The sequence below is a fragment of the Phascolarctos cinereus genome, unplaced genomic scaffold, assembly GCF_003287225.1.
Source record: "Phascolarctos cinereus isolate Bilbo 61053 unplaced genomic scaffold, phaCin_HiC Scaffold_3;HRSCAF=262, whole genome shotgun sequence".
Lineage (NCBI taxonomy): Eukaryota > Metazoa > Chordata > Mammalia > Diprotodontia > Phascolarctidae > Phascolarctos > Phascolarctos cinereus.
This window is the reverse complement of record NW_027555736.1, coordinates 29,461,125-29,477,398: the sequence shown is the minus strand read 5'-3', so window position 1 is coordinate 29,477,398 and position 16,274 is coordinate 29,461,125. Positions and strand designations below refer to the sequence as shown.

The following is a 16,274-nucleotide window of genomic DNA, read 5'->3' as shown; positions in this document are numbered from 1 at the left end:
CGTTTAGGTGCAAAGTACCCCCCAACCTGGGCCAGCTAGGTGGCTCAGGGAATAGCAAATTATTAATTTATTTAATTGATAACACTAATAATAGTACCAATTCATTTCTCAGAGCTGTTGTGACAAATGACTTTGTAATGAAAACAAAGACCAAAGTGCTGTGTGTACGTCACGTGCTTAATCAATGTTGAACTTTTGGTCTGGAGAAAAGGATATTTCCTTTTGTACTTTAGGGGACAGGTGGTCTCATCACTGTGGCCATGTTTTCCAAGTTGACAAAGTCAACAAGCATTTATTAAGCATCTATGGTGTGCCAGGTACCATGATAAACACTGAAGACACAATGAAAGGTAAAAAAGATAGTGCCTGCCCTCAAGGAACTTATAGTCTAATGGGGAAGACAGCATGCAAACGGTATGTACCTATACACTGTCTACTGACCCAGGACTTGTTATCCTGGAAGATCATTTTCCATGTACTTCCATAAATCTTCTGTAGAGGATGTGTCCAGTTCATTGGGGACTTTCCCCCAATGTCTTTTGTTATTTTATGGATACCAAAATGTGATACATTGTTTTTGGAGCATAATTGGCCCAGCCCCCTTTCTGGTCATTCATGTCATGGAAGATGCCTTTGAAATGACTTCTTGTCTTCTGTTAGGAGGGCATTCATGCTTAGAATACATTTGTGAATTGACTTTTGGCTTGTTATATCTGCTTAGGAAACAGATGAGAATGATATTGATAACTAGAGAAAATATGATCTATTAATTGGTATGAGTGATAACGCACCATATTGGGTGGAGAACTAGCTGGTGTGACCCTGGGCAAGTCACTTAATCTCCCAGTACTTCCAGGAAACTCCCTAAGACTGGAAATTGCAGAGAAAATGCCAACCTGCATTGGCAAAGGGAGTTTCCTCACCGTGAGCTCTGCCTATCAGTGAAATCACAATCCAGTCCAAAGATAGCAAACAATCTCCCTTAATACCAGTGACTTCCCTCTACTGATTGTCCCCAGTTTGTCCAGTTTATGTTTTGTTTGTCCATAGTTGTGTGCATGTTGTCATGCTTTCTCCTCTATTAGAGATCCTTTCAGAGCAAGGACTGTTTTTTGCCCCCCATTGTATCACCAGGGCCTGACACATAGCATGTATTTGATAAATACTTGTTGACTGGCCAACTGACTGTATGCTTTTTAAGTGTTGATTATTATAATTATTGTTTTTAGGACATGTTGTTCCTCATATGTAATTTCTCTGGTCCTCATTTTTCCCATCTTTCAGATGGGGATGATAATGTCTCTAGTACTTGTCTCACAGGCTTTTTGTGAGGATCAGAGGAAATAAGGCATGTAGGGGAGCTTTGTAAACCATCAAATACTACATAAAACAGCTACTATTTACTCTGTTATTTACATAATGTTGAATCCTGCACATCGGATATTAGAGCCCCAGGACAATATAGAGGTCATAGAATGAATTCCATCCTTCTTTTCCCAGAGGGCTGATGGTCTTAAGAGGACAAGAAACTTGCTCCATGCTACATTGATAATGAGTAAAAATATTGGGATTAGAACCTGGATTCTCTAACTCCGATGCCAGTGGGTTTTCCTATTCTACCCATAGTCAGCAATGAAATCCTTACAAATAACTTAGTTCCTGGGTGGACAGCGATGCTGTTATTGGCTGCCTTCCATATGCTACTGGTATGATGATCATATACTCATCTTGTGAGTTTCCAGTTTTCTTTTTCAGTTAATGTTTACTAGGGATTAGCTTCCATTGACCTCTTCAGTCAGCTAGTCAATCTGTCAGTCAGTTAATAAGCATTTATCAAGCACCCAGCAGGTGTCATTCCAGAGGAAAATAAGTTGTTTTCTTCTTGTCCCAAATTCCTTCCAATCTCTGCCTTTGCTTGAGGTCGCTTGTGTAAGATTGTCCCAGGAGCTCTCATGGGGGGCACTGCTCTGTTTATGTCTAGTCTAGTCTTCCCTTGGATTCTGAATCCCCTCTGGCAGGCCATCCAGCACCTAGTGTATTGGTCCTGCCAGCAGCCCCCAGGGGTCTTCTTGACTGTGTTCACCATATACGCAGGAATCTGGAAGCTGGGGTCTTTGGTGATGGCTGGCTGGTTGTGCTGCCTATTATGGGTTTGCTTCTGGCTGTAGCCACCAGCACGGGAGGCTGCTGAATGGCATCTGCTGCTGTGAATCCTTCCCCCTAACCTCACATCACCCCTAGATGCCTAGCACAGTGATTGGCATATGTAGGCTTTGGGGACTCTATTCATTTTTGTCCTTGTATCAGCAATGCCCTCTAGTTGTTCTTCAGTTGTTTCAGCCGCATCTGACTCTTTGCAACCCCATTTGGGGTTTTCCTGTCAAAGATACTGGAATGATTTGCCATTTCCTTCTACAACTCATTTTAGAGATAAGGAAACTGAGGTAAACAAGGTTAAGTGACTTGCCCAGGGTCACACAGTTGATGAGCCAGATTTGAACTTGGGAAGATGAATCTTCCTCACTTCAGTCTTGGCACTTTATCCACTCTACCTAGCCATGTGTAGGGACTTAGTAAGGGCTTGGTGGATTACATTGGAGAAGGGTGTGAGTAACGATTGGAGGGGCAAACCTGGCACTAGATTGGGCATGAGAGGGGTGCTGCTTAGTGAATTAAAATGAAAAAAAAAAGGGATCATTCTCGCAGTTAATTACTTTTAAAAGATATTCTAGAAACACAGGCTGTCCAGTGGGAGTCCTAGATCACCCACCCTCTCTTTCCAGTGAGTTTTACACAAACCCCTCACACCCAGCATGCATTCTGCAAAGATGACAGAGGGTCTTCTGTAGTGAGCAAGATGCAAGGGCTCATCTTCTGCTCCTTCTTGACTCGCTGCCCAGTTAAACTGCAGGCACTCCAGTGTGGGAGGGAAGCGGGCAAACGGCCCCAAGTCCTGGAATGTGGAGCCAGGCCAGTGTTTATGCCTGTGGATAGCAGAGCAAGAGGGAGCAAGAGCTGAGGGGAGATTATGGGGGTGGTCCCAGGGGTGGGGGAAAGGACTAAAAAAATTCAGACAGTTATGTGTTAATGCTGGCTGGCCAAGACCTTGCTTTCTTTCTTTTTTTTTAAATAAGTTTTTATTGATATTTTCTGTATCATCATAAGTATCTCCCAGAGAGACATCCCATATAACAAATTATACACACACACACACACACACACACACACACACACACAGAAGATTGGGATAAATGACTTGCCTAGGGTCACATAGCATATAAGTGTCTGAGGCTGGATTTGAACTCATGTACTTCTGACTCCAGTACCCGTGCTGTATCCACTGAACCACTTAGCTGCCTTAATGTTTTTTTTAAAGAGGAAAAGAATTTTAACACAAATGATCAATACATTGAAGAAGTCTGAAGACATGTTTAATGTATAACACCTGTGGACCTCTCACTTTCTCATTTCTCTTCATTTACCTGATTGGTATTTAGAATTACAATTTATAATTTTGTTACATTAACTATTTCTTTTTGGTATGTAGTTTTCCATTTATGCTGTGTAGCCATTGGATATGTTGTTTCTGGGCTGTGTCACTCTTCATCAGTGCATGTAGATCTTTCGATGCTTCCCTGTATCTACCACACACTTCATTTCCTAGAGCACAGTACTATTCCATTACATTCATGTACCACAACTAATTTAGTCATTCCCCAATGGATGGGCATCCACTTTATTTCTAATTCTTTGCTATTCCCAAAAGTGTTGCCATAAATATTTTGGTGTATATGGAGACTTCTTTCTTACCAATAGTTTTCTTGGGTGCCAAGTCCTTTCAAGCTTTCGTTGCTTCAGTTTCTTTGGTCCTAAGGTGGACTCTGGCTATGAGCCTGGTGTGAAGGGGAGAGATTTATTATTATTAACAACAATAATAGGGACAGCTAAGTGGCACAGTGGATAGAGCACCAGCCCTGGAGTCAGGAGGACCTGAATTCAAATCTGGCCTCAGACACAAAACACTTACTAGCTGTGTGACCCTGGGCAAGTCACTTAACCCCATTGCCTAGCCAAAAAATAAAAAACAAACAAACAATAATAGCCAGAATTTATATAATCCTTTAGAGTTTGCAAAGAATCTTATATAGGATATCTCATTTCATCTTTACAGCAATCCTGTAAGATAGGTACTATTTTTACTCCCATTTTACAAATGAAGAAACTGAAGCAGGGAGAAGTTGAATGATTTCCCCAGAATCACTCAGCTAGTGAGTATCTGAGGCAGATTTTGAACTCAGACTTTTCCTGATTCCAATTCTAGTGCTCTATCTGCTATGCTCCTTGAGATCAGGGACTGGGATTCCCCCCCCCCCTTCTTTGTATTAGAATAGTGTCTGGTATATATGAAGTACTCAAGAGAGGTTTTTTGATTAACTGGTGAACTGACCTATTGGCCTCTAGACCAAGGGTTCTTAACTTTTTCTGCATCAGCAGTCTAGGGAAACCTGTGGACCTCTTGTTAGGATAATATTTTTAAATAAATAAAATAAAATACAAAGGATTGCAAAGGAGATAAATTATATTGAAATACAGTTATCAAAATATTAACAAAACCAATTCACAGTTCCCCTTGGTTTGGACCTAGATGCAGCTGGGTGGCATAGTGGATAGAGTAATGGGCCTGGAGTCAGGAAGACCTGAGTTCAGATGTGACCTCAGATACTAATTTTGTGACTCTGAGCAAGTTATTTAACCTCTGTCTGCCTCAGTTTCCTCAATTATAAAATGGGGGTGATAAACAGCACCTACCTCCCAGGGTTATTATGAGGATCAAATGAGATAATATTTATAACATGCTTAGCATAGTACCTGGCATGCAGTAGGTGTTTAATAAATGCTATTTTTCCCTCTGTGGGCTAAAGGACTTGGCATTAAAGGATAAATTTTCCCTTCTCTGTAAAGGCTATGTTTTCTTTTTTTTTTTAAATATAAATTTATTTATTTTTAGTTTTCAACATTCACTTCCACAAGCTTTTGAGTTCCAAATTTCTCACCCCTCCCCCCACCCCAAGATGGCATGCATTCTGAATACCCCTTCCCCTAGTCTGCCTTCTCTTCTATCTCTCCCCCCTCCCTTCTCTTATCCCCTTCCCCTTCTATTTTCCTGTAGAGCAGGATAGACTTCTCTATCCCATTTCCTGTATTTCTTATTTCCCAGTTGCATGTGAAAACATTTTTTTAAAAACATGTGTTTTTAAAACTTTGAGTTCCAAATTTTCTCCCTTCCTCCCTTCCCCACCTACCCTCATTGAAAAGGCAAGCAACTCAATATAGGTTGTACATGTGCAGTTATGCAAAACACTTCCATAGTAGACATGTTGTGAAAAACTAACTCTATTTCCCTTAATCCTATATTGCCCTCCCATTTATTCTTTTCTTTCTTTTGACCCTGTCCCTCCTCAGAAGTATTTGCTTCTGATTACCCTCTTTCCCAATCTGCCCTCCTTTCTATCATCCCCCTGCTCTCTTGTCCCTTCTCCCCCTATTTTCCTGTAGGGTAAGACAGATTTCCATACCCAATTGAATGTGTATGTTATTCTCTCCTTAAGCCAAATCCTGTGAGAATAAGATTCCCTCATTCCCTCTCACCTTCCCCTGTTTCCCCTCCACTGTGAGAGACTTTTCTTTTGTTTTTTTTGTGAGATAATTTACCCCATTCTACCTCCCTTTCTTCTCAGTATCATCCTCTCTCATCCCTTAATTTTATTCTCCAGACATGACCCCTTAATCTTCAACTCACCCTGTGCCCTCTATCTATCTATCATCTATCTATCTATCTATCTATCTATCTATCTATCTATCTATCTATCTACTATACACATATAATTTTTTCCTTCAACTACCCTAATACTGACAAAGTCTCATGAGTTATAAATATCATCTTTCCATGCAGGAATGTAAACAGTTCAATCTTAATAAGTCTCTTATGATTTCTCTTTCCTGTTTACCTCTTCATGTTCCACTGAGTCCTGTATTTGAAAGTCAAATTTTCTATTCAGCTCTGGTCTTTTCATCAGAATGCTTGAAAGTCCTCTATTTCACTGAATGACCATTTTTTCCCCTGAAGGATTATACTCAGTTTTGCTGGGTAGGTGATTCTTGGTTGTAATCCTATCTCCTTTGCCCTCTGAATATTATATTCCATGCCCTGGTCCTTTAATGTAGAAGCTGCTAAATCTTGTGTATCCATCCTGTTGTTTCCACAGTACTTGAATTGTTTCCTTCTGGCAGCTTGTAATATTTTCTCCTTGACCTGGGAACTCTGGAATTTGGCTACAATATTCCTAGGAGTTTTCCTTTGGGGATCTCTTTCAGGAGGAGATCTGTGGATTCTTTCAATTTCTATTTTGCCCTCTGGTTCTATATATCAGGGCAGTTTTCCTTGATAATTTCTTGAAAGATGATGTCTAGGCTCTTTTTTTGATCATGGCTTTCAGATAGTCCAATAATTTTTAAATTCTCTCTCCTGGATCTATTTTCCAGGTCAGTTGTTTTTCCAATGAGATATTTCACATTGTTTTCTAATTTTTCATTCTTTTGGATTTGTTTTACATGTCTTGATTTCTCATAAAGTCACTAGCTTCCAATTGCTCTATTCTAATTTTTAAGGAAGTATTTTCTTCAGTAAGCTTTTGGACTTCCTTTTCCATTTGGCCAATTTTGCTTTTTAGGGCATTTTTCTCCTCATTGGCTTTTTGGACCTCTTTTGCCATTTGGGTTAGGCTATTTTTTAAGGTGTTATTTTCTTCAGTATTTTTTGGGGTCTCCTTTAGCATGCTGTAGACTTGTTTTTCATGATTTTCTTGCATCACTCTCATTTCTCTTCCCAGTTTTTCCTCTACTTCCCTTACTTGCTTCTCAAAATCCCTTTTGAGCTTCCAAGGCCTGGAATGGATTCATATTTTTCTTGGAGGCTTTGGATGTAGGAGCTTTGACTTTGTTGTCTTCTTCTGGTTGTATATTTTGATCTTCTTTTTCACCAAAGTAAGATAATATAGTCTGACTCTTTTTGTGCTGCTTGCTCATGATCCCAGCCAATTACTTGAGTTTTAAACTCTTTCTTAAGGTAAGAGTCTGCTTCCAATTTGGAGAATGTACTGTCCCAAGCTTCAGTGGTTTGTATAGCTGTTTTACTTGTAGGGACCTGTAAATCTTCAGTTCCTCCAAGGTGGTATGATAAGGGGCGAGGTGTTTACTCCTTTCCTGCCCTGTGACCACAAGTAATCCTTTCTGTCCTGTAACTGTGAGGAGGGGTTCCTCTATACAGCCACTCCAAGCTCCACCACACCAGTGCTCCTCCTCACCCCAGCACCACCGCCCAGAACTGTGACCCAGATCCACACAGGGGCAAAGCAAGAGATTCCTGCCTCAGCACCGGCAAAGAGATCCCTGCAGTCCCTCTCTGATCAGCCACTGGATTCCCCCTCAGTCTGTGGGCGGAAGCTCAGGAAGCAGCTGCCCCCTCCAGGGCCGGGCTCTTGGGGAATGGAGCTGAAACCCCGCTTTCCTCTCTCAGCACCGCAGAAACAGACTTTTCCCACTGACCTTTTAAGTTGTGTTTGGCATTTGTGGATTGAGGAGTCTGGAAACCTCCACAGCTGCCCGCGATTCAGTCCTCTGAGGCCTGCTCTAGGCTCCCTGTGGCCTGCGCTCCCATGCCGCGCTGCGCTCCCGGCCCGGCGCGATACACCTTTCTGATCAATCACCCAGGTTGTCTTGGGCTGGAAATTTGTTTCACTCTGTCTTTTTGTGGGTTCTGCTGCTTCAGAATTTGTTTAGAGCCATTTTTTATGAGTATTTGGAGGGGTGTGGGGGAGAGCTCAAGCAAGTCACTGCTTTCACTCTGCCATCTTGGCTCCGCCCCTCTAAAGGCTATGTTTTCAAAGGAGAATTTTGAAATTCATTTATTAGTAATGACTAACCATTATATGGTGCCTACCATGTGCCAGGCACTGTGCCAAGCTCATTTGATCCCCACAACATCCCTGGGAGGTAAGTGCTATTATTAACCCCATTTTACAAATGGCAAAGCTGAGGCTAAGTGACTTGCCCAGGGTCACAGAGCTAGTAAGTGCCTAAGTCTGGATTTGAACTCAGGTCTCCCTGATTCCAGGCTCAGGGAGAGGGAAAGGGAGCTATCCACTGAGCCACCTAGCTGTCTATAATTTGAGAAGTTCCTTTGTTTCCAGCGAAGATGCTCAGTGTGACGTGATATCGTTCCAAATAGAATAGCCTCTTCTTTCTTGTCTTAGTGGCTGAGATGGCTACATTGCCTGGTTACCTGTTTACAGAGATATATTAGGAGCATGCTGCTGTTACCTAACAGTAGGAGTCTATGAAAATTAACAGTCACACTTTACTGTTCTTTGATTTGAGGCTATAGATAGCTTGGCAGGGCCTGTCCCTGTACGAGTTTCCTTCTTGCAGACTCATTGTTCAAGAGGATTTTCACTCTCTCACACACAAACTCCCTTTCATCCTTTATTGCTTCCTGTCAGCCTGGTTTGATGTCTACAGCTCCGCTGTTCTCTTTCCCCAGTTGTTTACATCATGGTTGTGTTATTTGCACTTAATTCTTTGGGGGATCCTACCTCTCCCCAAAGAGGCTCAAATTTGCTCAGAGTATGCTTTGCTACTGAGGCACATTTAAAGAACGTGGGGTTCAGGGGAGGAAGGAAATATCTAGGAAAATTTATTTCATTCTGTAGGGCACAACAATGACTAGGAGTTTGGGGACAAGGCCAGCACACACTGGGCACACACAATAAACCCTCAAGACCCCAGGCAGGGATGTGCTGGTAAATGTTTAACAACCAGCCCTCTGGGGGGAAAATTGTACCCATGATGCACTTTTAAGTTTAATCTGTTGTATTAACATTTTTTTTTCCATCACAGAATCAGCAAAACAATCAGTCAAACCCTCCTGATTTGTAGCATTTCAGCATTTCTTGTGTAAATGCTTACACTGAAAATGTGACAGTTGTCTTGGAAGAACTACTTGGAGGCAGCTCTGGCACACTGACCCCAGGTTCCTCTGGGGGCCTCTGATGGAAATCTACATCATGGTGGGAGTGAGGCAGGGCAAAGCTAAGACAGGGAGAAGATCCCTTGGGGCCCAGGCATGTACGAGTGTGTATGTGTGTGTGTGAGTGTATTTTAACTGTTTCTTTTTGAAAGCCAGGTTATCGAGAAACCTGTTATTTCTGTAGTGCTGAAGGAGTGAAGTAATTTTTTTTAACATCAATTAAATTTGATAGGCAGCTAGGTGGGGCAGTGAATAGAGTGCCAGGCACAGTCAGGAAATCTCATCTTCCTGAGTTCAGATCTGACCTCAGACACTAGCTATGTAACCCTGGGGAAGTCATTTAATCCTTTTCACCTCTGTTTCCTCATCTGTAAAATCAGCTAGAGAAGGAAATGGCCAACCACTCCAGTCTCTTTGCCAAGAAAATCTTAAATCCAGTAAGAGTCAGAAGTGGGATTTATCAAGTCCTCTGATTCAAAATTACATATTCTTTCCATCATGTCATGAATTCTTATTAAGCGCTTGTATAACTATTATGTAATAGAGACAGTGAAGTGTGACACGTTTTCTTAGCAACTATTGGTGAAGTTTGAGGGCATTTCCCCCACTTAAAATGCTATATAATTCCTTTCAAATGTCATAATTCAGAAATGTAGAGTGTGAGAATGGAAAGACTATTTCCAAGTGATGCCTTTTGTTGGCTTTTCTCATACAGCTGTAACCTTTGATTTTTCTTCTGGATCCCAGAAGACATCTGAATGCAGGATTTGCCGGTGATGGTCTCTTTTCTAATTGGAAGATGTCCCGTCCATTTTGCCTGCCTTTCTCTCATAATTCAAATGATGAAATGAGATATATTTAAAATGCATTAGAATCCTTAAAGCATTATGTAAATGCTATCTATTTATTATTATTATTATTGTTATTGTTATTATTATTATTCATTATTATTCCATACTTTATGAGTCCAACATCAATATGACTTGATTTACCTTGATCACTACATATTTCCTTCCATTCTGCCTGGTGTATTCCTTCTCCTTTTCTTTCTCTTGTGACCACCTTAAATGCTGACTCCAAGAAATTTTCCCTGATCCCTTACTTGGCAACCTTCCTCTGGGGCCTCTGGGATCTAACATTGAGGGCAAGCAGCCACAATGCCATCCACGTAGTCTAGGATGCCCAGTCCATTAACATGCAGCCTTAGCTGTGCACAGATTATTTGGGATTGGGGCATGTGGGTGAAAAGAAGTTGGCTTAGCTTCCATGTGACTGCTGGTGACAGAGCAGAGCCAGCACTTAGAAACATCAGCTGCAGACCCCATATTTGCATGCTCTGGGATGGGGGAGATAGGGACAGCAGTTGGTAGATAGGCTGGAAGGAAGCCATGGTTTCAGTTCTTTAGAATTGTGAGGTGCTGACAAATCTATACAAAGTCTGTAGGGGGTCCCTGCAACTGATCAGTGCCAATAGAATGATAACTACTGAGCTTCCAGCGTTCCCCCTCCCTGTACGTCGTTCTGTGATGTATTACAGTAACCATGAAGTTTTGGTACTTACTTCTTTTGATGGCCATCTGAAGTCCAGTATCATTGATTCAGAGATGAGGAGACATAGAACCAGCTCTCTCATTTTAGAGATGAGGAAACTGAGGCCCAGAGGTTAAGTGATAGGTCATAAGTGGTAGATCTAAGATTTAAACCCACCTCTTATGAGTCCAGATTCAATGCTCTTTCCAATACCATGCCGTGTACCAACAGAATGGCTCTCTTCTTGGCTCTCTGCCTACTCAGCATCCTTCCCCCTCTTGGTTCCCCCCAATTCCCTACCTCTAGGTTTTTGTCCTCTAAATTCAGATCTTTTTCACAGAGAATTAAGGATGAAGGTGTCTGTCACCAGGACTGTTGACGTTGAGTCGTTTCAGTCAGACTCGATTCTTCACGACCCCATTTTGGGGTTTTCTTGGCAAAGATACAGGAGTGGTCTGCCATTTCTTCTCCAGCTCATTTTACACATTAGGAAACCGAGGCAACATTCAGCCAAGAGCTGAATTTGCAGTTCAAAGGACCTGAGTTCAAATCAGCTCTCCCACTTGCCATTTACACGATGATAAGCCATTTACTCCCTCTCTCTGGGCTTCATTTTTCCAGTTGTGAAACGAGGGCTTCTAGATGAGCCCAAGTCTATTTCTCTTCTAGTTCTAATTCTATGATTGAATTATCCCTTTCATTGGATACAACAAACAGAAAGTGCCTATTATATGCCAGGAACTGGGATACAAAGACTAACCAAACAGCCCCTAAATGTGGCCTTCCTTCAAAGAGCTTACATTCTGCTGAGTTTACGTTGCATGTTGCGATCAATTTCTTACCCAAGGAAAGAAATTTAGTTGATCAACTAGTGACAAGAGGGCGGAATTTTTGCTCTTTGATAACTGGTTTTTGCCATCTGTGGGGATGGATATAGTGTGTGGAAGCATGGCATTGCGGAAAGTGCCGTCTATTTGGCATCTGCAGAGGATTTGGGTTTGAATCTAGCCGCCAGCATCCTCGGTAGTTCAGCTATTATAGTTAACCTTTCTGTAAAATGGGGATAATGATCATATGGTTGTCATGAGGCTCAAGTGTCTAGAAAGCACTTTTCAAGTTTTAAAATATGTATAAATTCTAGCATGATAGGTCTAGTCTTTAAAATGAACATAAAACCTCCCTAGCATTTAGAGAAATGTCTGAACAAGTGAGTTTAGTTTTAATTTTCCTCCACCAATGCAACCAGTCAGTTCCCTTTCCCACTCCAGCCAGCCCAGAGTTGCTCAGGCTTGGCGAAAATGTTTGGTATTTCTCACCAGTCTATATATGGCTTCAGATAGCAGCTGTTGGCCACATTGTGTCCGTCTATTACCATCTGGACGTTGCATGCATTTGCTGCCCTCATGCCTCAAGTGCATTTGCAGATAAGCATTAAGTCACAAAGAGCCTGATCTCAGAACCACACACAGCCTGTTTCAAATTACTGCTCATTCTTCACTTGAAAGGGAATGGTGATGGCTTGCACTCACATATTTTTGCCCACATGTGGGGTGTCTTGTAACTTGCAGAATGCTTATGGAATCATTTCCATTGAAGACTGATTAGCTAATTAGGGATATTGCTTGTAAACTACTAATGGCTGGAACCCGTCCAACATGCTATCATCATCTCCCTTGGTGTCTGCTTGGAGAGTCTGCAGATACTTTCTGCTTATGGAGCAAACTGAAGGGTTCTTCCTTAGTATTGAGTCCTGGCTGAGGTGCATTATGGGGCAGGCAGTTGGGTGATGGGACAAGAGCATGCATGGTACAATGCAAACCTTCAGTAGCACGTTAGGCAGCATGCATAAAGCTTCAGCAGATGGACAATCTTTTCTGAGAAATACTTGTGGCAAGTGAGATGAGCTATAGTTCAGATAATGGCTTTATAGCTGATGGGTTACCTGAGAGCTGGTGTGAGGACTTAATGAACATTAACAGGAGAGACAGCATGACATAGATAGAAAGAACCAGAAAATAATGGGCTTGAAACTCAGCTCTGTGACTTATTAGCTGGGTGACCTTAGATAAATCACTTGAACTCTCCACACCTCCATTTCCTCATTTAGAAAATGAAAGGGTTGGGTGCTCTGATCCAGTAAATCTCAGCTTTGCTATTTATAAACTGTCTTACCCAGAGAGTTGGTCACAGCTGCTCTGGGCCTCAGTTTTATCCTCTGGAAAAGGAGGAGCTGGGCTAGATGCCCCGGGAGTCTAGGGTTTAACCCTGGAGGATGAAATAACCATCAACCTGAAGTCAAGTCAATTCAGTAAATTAGCAAATCTTTGTTAAGCATTTTCTATGAGACTGGCCACTACACTAAGTTCTGGGGATAGAAAGACATGGTGACATCTGCCCTCAGGGGTGTTCTAAGATGGGAGTTGTTCTGTATTTGTATATGTTTAATTTACATAAAATGAAACCAAGTTAATTTTGGGACTACAAGCAGCGGGGGTAGGGGGATAAGGGAGTAGGGATGGGTGGGACAGAGAACAGGAGAAGCTTCATATGGAGGTGATGCTTGACCTGAGTCCTGAAGGAAAACAGGAGTTGCAAGAGGTAGAAATCGGGAATGGGGAGAAATATTCCAGCCGTGAGGGATAGCCAGGCACAAGGCAAGGAGAGATTTAGGGTTGCACGTGTATAGAACAGTGAGTAGGCCGACATAACGGGATCACAGAATGGGAGAAGAGGCATAATGTGTAAGAAGACAGGAAAAGGGAGGAAGGGGCCAGATTGTGAAGATTTTTGGGTGCCAAAACAGAAACATTTATATTTTGTCCTAGAAATAATATGGAACCACTGGGGTTTATTGAATGGGGTGTGTGTGTGTGTGTGTGTGTGTGTGCGCGTGTGTGATATGATTAGATTTATGCTTTAGGAAAATCAATTTGGCAGTTAGCTGAGTGGGGGCTGGCTTGGAGTAGTGAGATGCCTAATCTAGGGATTGGAGAGAAGGAAACATATGCGATAAATGCTGTGGAAGAAATAACAGGATTTGGCAACTGATTGAATATGGGGGATGAATGAGTATGAGGAGTTGAGGATGATTCTGAGGTTTCTAATTTGGTTGACTAGAACAGTGGTGGTGCTTTTTCCGTAACAGAGGAAATTTGAAAGAGGTGGGCATTAGAGGAAAGAAAACGAGTTCTTGGTTGGACATTTTTGTGCTTGAGATGTCCATGGGATATTCTACTCAAAGCTGATGATCCAGGACATGGTAATTTACTACCCCCTCCTCTCCACCATTGAAAATTCCCTCATGCCAAAAACCAGACAATTAAGCAAAAACATCACTGTTCAAATCCTACTTCCTTTATGAAGCCTTTCTAGTCTCACCTTGTTTGGCTTGGACAAGTCACTGAAATATTCCAAGACCTCAGTTTTCTCATCTGTAAAGTTGGGTGGAGGGTTTCTTATAATAATGTTGGTAATAATAACAGATGGTTGTTGTGAGGTTCAGATGAGATAATGTCTGTCAAAATACTACATAAACGCCAACTCTCAATTAACCAATAAGCATTTGCTAACTTTCTACAATGGGCCAAAACTGTGCTAGACATTGGAGAGACAAAGAAAAAAGCCCAGTCTTGGTCCTCAAAGAGCTTGTATTCATTCCATCAGCTAGCATCATTCTCCAGTATGATGTGGTCTTGTGGGCAGGGACCAGGCTCAATGATTCCCAGCTTCCTATCTTGCTTATGACAAAAATAATGTTATCACTGAGAGTTCTGATGTTCTCTTCTCACGTCGAGCAGTCTGTCGACATGGAGAGAAGCTTGCTGGGAGAAATACTTGAGATTTTTTTTTAAGTGTCTAGGAGGGGATGGACAGTTAGTCCAAGGATATTTAGGGAGAAAGGAAGGGAAGAAGGCCCAATAACCAGACTCAGAGGTGGGGAGAACACTCCCTTCACAACTTGCTATCTCAGAATACATAGATTTTTCTTAGAGCTCCCATGTAATGCAGTCTGAGGCCAGAGAAGAGAGAAAGCTCTCTAGTCTTGCCTGGACAAAGTATTCTCATAGTTCTCTGGAGAGTGTGAAGAGATCAGCATTCCAAAGCATAAGCCCTCCCCTCCCTTCCACTTAAGTGCCTACCATGGGGCAGAGAGCAGGTGCTTCTCAGAAGTCAATTGATGGAGTTGGACAGAAATTCAATCTAATGAGCTTTCATTAAGTGCCTATTATGTGCCAGCTGGATAGGCAGTTGAAGCCCTGCCTCTGACACATAATAACTAGCATTTATGTAGCACTCTAAGATTTGCAATATGCTTTACATAAGTAACCTCATTTAATCAGCACACTCTGTGAGGTAGGTGTTATAGGGAAACTGAGGCTGAGAGATTAAAGGATTTGTTAAGGTCATACAGCTAGTATGGATCTGCAGTAGGATTCACACTTGGGTTTTTCTGACTCCTAGTCCAACATCCTATATCCATGGCACCATCGACCTGGCATATTTTGCCTGTGTGACCCTGGACCAGTCATTTAATCTTCTACTTGAGGCACTCTTTGAGACCATGAATTACAGAGAAGGTGCTGATCTGCACTGGGAGAGGGAATTTCCCTATTGAAGAGTTCTCTATACCAGTGAAATCACAAGCTCAGTCCCTATTCCTTATGTGCCAGGTGCTTGTTGTTGGGGATGCAAAGAGAAAAGGGAAAGTCACTGCCCTCAGGGAGCTTATGTTCTTTTACCAGGGAAATCAAGCATGTCCATGAATCAGTATAGGTCAGAAAGACCTTGGAGTCCAAATTATCAGGACCAGATATTATTGACAAATATTATTAGAAGAATAATTATATTTTCACTAATGTAAATATATCTTAGAATACAAACTAAAGAAAATCAAGTATTCAAATTAATTTAACAAAGATTTGTCAAGTACTTATTTTGCATGAAGAGAGAGGTGACAGCAACAGAATAATGCCTAGAGAGCTGACCTTGGAATCAGGAAGATCTGGGTTCAAGTCTCCCCTCTGACACAAATTGGCTGAGTGACCTTGCATAAGTCACTGAGCCTCTCATTTCTCCAGTCAACTCTTTGAGGCTATAAACTGATGATCAGTATTGGTGAAGGGAATTTCCTCTGTCAGTGAAATAAAATAACTGTTCTCCCACCCTGAAAGTATAATGATGCCCTAGAAATCAGAAAGACCAAAAGGAAATGGGTTCTTCCTTCTGGGAGCTTAATTCTGAAGCCAGGTCATTTGTTGAGAGCCTGACTTGTGGGGATCCTCTGTACTAGTTGCTGCGGGTGAGAAAAAGAAAATAAAAGACTAAATCTTTGCATTTAAGGAATATAAAACAGTTGGGGAGAAGGATGAAATGACATGGTGACATGACAAAGTCATAGATGGAATAAGAAAATGCTAGAGTATATATTGAATGCATATGTTTTCTTCCATTAGGGAGAAGAGGAAAAGGAGGACAGGTTTGCCTGGGAGGCTGTAGGGGTCACTGTTACCCTAAATTCCAGGGGCTTAAGAGGAATGGATAATCATTCCATTAATGGTATTGTTTATATCAGAGGTGGAGAGATTGATCTGGGAGTAGTTATGGAGCGAATGAGGAAGGAGAGTTAGCAATTTTATGGACAGCACCCTGGATGAATTTT

General features: G+C 41.8%; 1 protein-coding gene across 3 annotated transcripts in view; it reads left to right on the top strand.

The window, feature by feature from the left end:
* CTNNA3 (catenin alpha 3) overlaps window positions 1-16,274 on the top strand; it is a 1,889,266-nt gene that overhangs the window by 73,105 nt on the left and 1,799,887 nt on the right. The window lies entirely within an intron of this gene.